We start from the raw sequence: 7,181 nt of genomic DNA, 5'->3' as shown, positions 1-7,181 counted from the left end.
AGGGAGATTTCTGACCTCAAGATTGAAAGGGCTAACTACTTATCTCAATTGGAGATCCTGAGTAGACCTTGAGTTTTTGGTGGCAACCGTACCTTTGGCTGCCCATCTCCTTATGTCCACTCGTAGTGGTAGAGCATACCAGGATATGTCTGACCCTCCTAGCACCGCCACCCAATCGGAGCAACTGGCTGAATTCATGAAAGCCGTTCAAACCATACAGGAAACACAAGCTATCCATCTCCAAGCCCTTACCGATAAGTTGGCTGCCCTCGAGACAAGTGCCCAAAACCCTGATGGATGGTAAGGCCGTAACATAACTGGCACTAAACCTAGGGGCAGAGGCCCTAACCCTGAGGAAGTAAACGAATATAACCAGACTGATGGTTATGACCGGATAGGGGATAACTTCCAAGGCCTAAGGCGTGGTAGGGATCAGGGTAGGGGTCGAGGCCCACCGCCAAGACGCCAAACCCAATATGAAGATGATGAGGGCTATGAGCACCATGATAGGGGCTTTGATGTCAAACGGATGATTAAGGTAGATGCCCCTACCTACGATGGTCAGATTGATGCTAGGATCCTTCTGGATTGGATCAAGTAGATGGATAGGTACTTCGATTTCTATGATATGCCAGAGGAAGTCCGCTACCGATTTGTTAAGTTCAAGCTTATTGGAGCTGCCCAGGACTTCTGGACAGACCTAGAGTACCAGGAGGACCACCTAGGACTTGAGCCAATCACCACCTGGGTAAAGATGCAAGAGCGGCTCAAGAGGGAATTTTTGCCTATCACTTATAAGCTCCAGTTGTTAAATGAGATGAATACCCTGAAGCAAGGGAAGTTGACTGTGACCGAGTACATGAGCAAGTTCAATGAATTAAAAATTAGAAGCCGTATTCGGGAGGATGTTGAGCAGACACTATCCAGATTCCTTACCGGGCTGAACTCCAAAATTCAGTCTCGTATGGCACCCCACTTGGTGCGAGACGTTCCATAGGCCTTCAGGATAGCCCTTGAGGTGGAATCCTCCATGAGAACTTATTCTCAGAGGAAGAGCTTCCAAGCTGGGGAGTCCCAATTTAGAAAACCACCCCAAGGCTCAACTGGATTCCCAAAACCCCCTGCTGCACCACAGCGTCAATTTGACAACAAGGGTAAAGGAATTTTGGGAGAAGCACCCAAGAGTAGTGGGCAACAACAGTGCTTCAAGTGTCGTGGGTTTGGTCACTTCTCTAGAGAATGTCCCAATAGGAATCTTTATGTAGGAGAGCAAACCCCTGAGGAAAGTGACCAAGAGGATTTTCAGGACCATGAGTATGAGGACCATAGGCCAGACGAGACCATATCTGATGAGGACACCGAGGAGGCCGGTGACCTCAAGCTCGGCATTGTGCGTTGCATGGTCTCACAACCTAAGAGTAGCGACGATTGGCGACGAACTAATATTTTCATCACCTACACATGTCATCAGGGCAAGAACTGCCGCGTCGCCATAAACAACAGGAGTTGCATGAATGTGGTCGCCAAGAGCGTTGTTGCTCGAATGGGCCTCAAACCTGAACCCCACCCCAAGCCTTACAAGGTTGCCTGGGTTGATCAGTCCACCATTCCCGTAAATCTGAGGTGTCTAGTTCCCCTACACTTTGCAGGATATGAGCATCGAGTGTGGTGTGATGTCCTAGAGAAAAAAAAAGATGGATGTTGCCCACATCATTCTAGGTAGGCCCTGGTTATATGACCGGGATGTCACCAATTGCGGGAAGTCTAACACTTATGTCTTTGAGTTCAAAGGGAAGAAGATCAGACTGACCCCCAGTGCCCCTAAGGAAGTTAGGGTTCCAGAACACAAGGGAAGTACATCCAAACACGCCCCCACCAAAACACTCAACATTTTAAATCAACAGCAATTTGAAGGAGAGTGTCACGAGTCAGGGGTGACTTATGCTCTAGTTGCCGTACAGAGTAATACCGATAGGTCACGCTTATTCACTGAGGCTCCTAAAGAAGTGCAACCCTTGTTGAGGAAATTCGAGAGGCTATTCCCTGAGGAACTACCTGATGAGTTACCGCCTATGCGTGACATCCAGCACGCTATTGACTTGGTTCCAGGATCCTCTCTCCCGAACTTACCCCATTACCGAATGAATCCCAAAGAACACGCCGAACTCAAACGGCAAGTGGATGAACTATTGCAAAAGGGATTCATTAGGGAAAGCCTTAGCCCGTGTGCTGTACCTGCCTTACTCACGCCAAAGAAAGATGGCACCTAGCATATGTGTGTTGATAGTAGGGCCATCAATAAGATCACCATCAAGTATAGGTTCCCTATCCCTAGGCTTGATGACATGTTGGATATAATGGCCAACTCTTCGATCTGATCTCGAGAGCGGGTACCACCAGATTAGGGTTAGGCCTGGAGATGAGTGGAAGACAGCCTTCAAGACGAAGGATGGCCTCTTTGAGTGGTTAGTCATACCTTTTGGCTTGTCAAATGCACCTAGCACCTTCATGAGGGTAATGAATCAAGTGCTTCAACCATTCATTGGCAAGTTCCTTATGGTTTACTTTGATGACATCCTCATCTATAGTAAGACCCCGTCTTCCCACTTGGAATACTTACAGAAGGTTTTTCATGTGCTCTTACAAGAGAAACTCTTTGTCAACCTCAAGTAGTGCACCTTCATGAGTGATCAAGTCATATTCCTGGGATTTGTTGTGTCAGCTCAGGGAGTATCTGCTGACCCAGAGAAAGTGAGAGCGATTGTAGAGTGGCCGGAGCCAACTAACATTCATGAGGTACGAAGCTTTCATGGTTTAGCCACCTTCTACAGAAGATTCATCTACCGGTTTAGTTCCATTATGTCTCCTATCACCGATTGCATGAAAAAGGAGTTTCAATGGACTAAGAGTGCTACGAAGGCCTTTAATGAGATTAAAAAGCTTATGACTGAAGCTCCAGTCCTGCGCCTCCCAGATTTCTCTAAGGTCTTCGAAGTTAATTGTGATGCATCTGGTATTGGGATAAGTGGTGTCCTAGGACAAGAGGGCCACCCTGTTGCCTATTTTAGTGAGAAGCTTAATGAAGCTAGGCAACGATATTCTACATACGACATTACCTTTTACCGCAAGAATTCATGCTATTCTCTGACCACCAAGCTCTGGGATACCTGAGTGCCCAAAAGAAACTTAACCAGAGGTATGCCAAGTGGGTTGAGTTTCTCTAAGAGTACACTTTTGTACTCAAGCACAAACCTGGTGTCAAGAATACTGCTGCGGATGCACTAAGCTGGGTGAACATATTCCTCATTCGCACCAATGCTAGGAGTCGGGCTAGTGTGCTACTCTAGGCAATGAGTGTAGAGGTTGTTGGGTTCGAGCGAGTCAAGGACCAATACCCCACCTGTCCTGATTTTAGTGAGCCGTTCACTTCCTTGAGTGAAGGCCACCCAGTCAACCACTCGGACTACCTACTTAGGGAGGGCTTTCTTTCTAAAGGAAGCAAGTTGTGCATTCCCAGGACTTCACTCCGAGATTTCCTGATATGAGAATTACATAATGGGGGAGTCATTGGCCACTTCGGTCGCGATAAGACCATCACCCTCGTTGAGGACTGATTCTTTTGGCCAGGACTGAAGAGGGATGTTGCTAGATTTGTGAGTCAGTGCAGGACATGCCAGACCGCCAAACAACAAAAGCAAAACACGGGTTTGTACACTCCCCTACCAGTTCCCCATTCCCCTTGGCAGGACCTTAGCATGGACTTCGTGCTTGGTCTACCAAGAACTTCGAGAGGCCATGATTCTGTTTATGTGGTTGTTGACCGCTTCTCCAAGATGGCCCATTTCATCCCATGCTCTAAGACCTCCGATGCATCCATAGTAGCCAAACTTTTCTTTAATGAAGTTGTCAAGTACCATGAGTTACCCCTCACCATAGTGTCCGATAGGGATGTTAAGTTCACTAGTCATTTTTGGAGGACCCTATGGCAGATGATGGGCACGAAGCTCCGTTTCTCCTCCGCTTTCCACCCGTAGACCGATGGCCAGACCGAGGTTGTCAATAGGAGCTTAGGGANCAAACAACAAAAGCAAAACACGGGTTTGTACACTCCCCTACCCGTTCCCCACTCCCCTTGGCAGGACCTTAGCATGGACTTCGTGTTTGGTCTACCAAGAACTTCGAAAGGCCACGATTCTGTTTATGTGGTTGTTGACTGCTTCTCGAAGATGGCCCATTTTATCCCATGCTCTAAGACCTCCGATGCATCCATAGTAGCCAAACTTTTCTTTAGTGAGGTTGTCAAGTACCATGGGTTACCCCTCACCATAGTGTCCGATAAGGATGTTAAGTTCACTAGTCATTTTTGGAGGACCCTATGACGGATGATGGGAACGAAACTCCATTTCTCCTCAGCTTTCCACCCTCAGACCGATGGCCAAACCAAGGTTGTTAATAAGAGCTTAGGGAATTTATTGCGTTGCCTCATAGGAGAACACCTTACCAGTTGGGATCGAGTCCTCAGCCAGGCCGAGTTTGCATATAACAGTTCTAAGAAGCGTACCACTGGTCTGTCCCCCTTTGAGATTTGTTCAGGATACCAACCTCGGGCACCCATAGACCTTATCCCAGTTGTGTCTAGTTCTAGGACCTCCCAGTCAGCCGAATCTTTTGCTCAGCATATACATGATTTGCATGCAGGTATAAGGAGACAGATAGCACTGAGTAATGAGCAATACAAATTAAAGGTAGATGTGCATAGAAGGCTACAAGAGTTTCAAGAGGGTGATATGGTGATGGTAAGAATCAAGCCACAACGTTTTGTTAGGGGAAAAGCGAGCAAGCTACATGCTCGTAGAACAGGTCCGTTCAAGGTACTCAAGAGGATAGGTGCCAATGCGTATGTTCTTCATCTTCCAGCTAGCATGGAGATCAGCAATATTTTCAATGTTGAAGACCTAGTCCCATACCATGGTACCTCTACCTTCACCTCTTTTTATCCTGATGACCTTGAAGACTTCCCTTTCAACATTGATGAGACTTCTGAGCCAAGCCAACCACTTCCCCCCACCTCGTTACCACCTGTGCCTAAGGTCACGAGGAGAACTGAAGAAATTAAGGAAATCCTTGATGAGAGGGTTGTGTCTACACACACTGGAGGTTCTAGAGAGTTCTTGGTCAAGTGGCATGGACGTCCGGATATTGACAACACCTGGATCACAATGCAAGAGGCCCAACAACTCAACCCAGACCTACTTGAGTATTACATGAGCTTTAATTCACCAGAGGTGAATTCTTCAAAGCTGGGGAGAGTTGATGGGGACATCAAAGTGTACAGGCGCAAGAAGAAGAAGAAGAAGAAGAAGTAGCCATCTTTGTGGCTGGAAGAATAGAAAGAAGAAGAAGAAAAGGGAGGAAGAAGGAAAGCTCGATCCAGCCATTCCAACGCTGGATCGAGCCCCTTTCTCTTTCCAGATTTTAGTAGATCTTGTGGGCCCCATTAGTTGTTAGTTTAGTAGTTTATTTGTAGTATATTCTTTTCCTTGTTAATCTTTTAATTAATTAGGAAACTACTTTATTGGTTGATTAGTTTTTAGAAAGTCTTTATTTACTAGTCAATTAACTCTTTTTATTTTTAGTAACTAGATTGATATTTATGTAATGGCTTAGGCCACGATTGAGGTAATGAATGTTAATTGAAAAAAAGTCCAAGAGCAAACCCCCAACCCCTCACGGTTCTCTCTCTCTCTCTCTCGTTTTCTCACTTTTCTCTCTCGCCTCTTTCCTCTCTTACTCTCTCGGCTCTCTCTTCTCTCTGCTTTCTTGTCTCGCCTCCCTCTCTTTCTTTTCAGTCTTATTTCTTTTCTTCTGCTGCTGTTTTGTCACTGCTGACCCCCCCCCATCGATGCTCACTGCTGCTGCAACATATTACTGCCGTTACAAAAACTGCTGCTGCTGCACCTGCTGCCTTTGCCTCACTGCTGCTGCAACATATTACTGCCGTTACAAAACTGTTGTTGCTGCACCTGCTGCCTTTACCTCACTGCTGCTGCTACATACTACTGCCGTTACAATACTGCTACTGCTGCACACTGCTGCCTTTACATCTCTCGGTTGTTGTTCACCCTCCGCTGGTGTTGCTCTCTCTACAATCGGCTGGATGTATCTTCATCAACTAAAAGTGGACTGCAACCTTTTCTATTTTGGAGGACCTTGATCTCTTCTTCTCTCCTCAGATCTGAACAGCAGTATGGTAAAGCATTAAACTAAACCCTCCCCACCTCCATTAATCCCTATTATATATTGCAGCCCATTGACGTTGAAGCCTGCCTTTGCCCTTTGTTTATGCCTATTTTATCGATTGTTTGCATATCTAATTTGGGTGTCTAGATGGATTTGTGCTGAACCTAATACTCGTATGTCGTTTGTTCCCTTCCCCATGCCCCCATTTGAAACTTGAGTAAGGATTTATGTGTTTTTCCGTCTAGATTATTATTGCTTTTGGCTACTTTGTTTATTAGTCTCGTTTTATCTTGCATGCTTAATCGTGTTTGCTGAGATTCTTTGGTCCTATCTACCTAAGCCCCTTGAGTTAACCCTACCTAGTTAGTTAATCTTGTAGGAGACCTAGTCACCTAGGAACCCCCTACATCATCTTGGTATCAGAGCATGGTTTTGCCTAGGTTGAGGGTAATTAAGTACTGCTGTCCCTTGTTTACATGTCATATCTTTTGAGGTCTAGTCTCCGTCACCGTTTGTCCGTGGTCGAGTCTGAGCTAAGAGAGCGATACCATAGATTAGAGGACACCCTTTTCTTTCTTAAGTTGGCGGGACCAAATAGCATTGGACGTTATTCCCTCCAAAAACATATACTCGAGAGGGAGATTTCTGACCTCAAGATTGAAAGGGCTAACTGCTTATCTCAATTGGAGATCCTGAGTAGACCTTGAGTCTTTGATGGCAACCGTACCTTTGGCTGCCCATCTCCTTATGTCCACTCGTAGTGGTAGAGCATACCAGAATATGTCTGACCCTCCTAGCACCGCCACCCAAGGAGCAACTAGCTGAATTCATGAAAGCCGTTCAAACCATACAGGAAACACAAGCTACCCATCTCCAAGCCCTTACCGATAAGTTGGCTGCCCTCGAGACAAGTGCCCAAAACCCTGATGGACGGCAAGGCC

Source organism: Macadamia integrifolia, unplaced genomic scaffold, assembly GCF_013358625.1.
Source record: "Macadamia integrifolia cultivar HAES 741 unplaced genomic scaffold, SCU_Mint_v3 scaffold445, whole genome shotgun sequence".
In the NCBI taxonomy this organism is placed as follows: domain Eukaryota; kingdom Viridiplantae; phylum Streptophyta; class Magnoliopsida; order Proteales; family Proteaceae; genus Macadamia; species Macadamia integrifolia.
The sequence above is the reverse complement of the archived record's forward strand: the minus strand, read 5'-3'. Positions refer to the sequence as shown.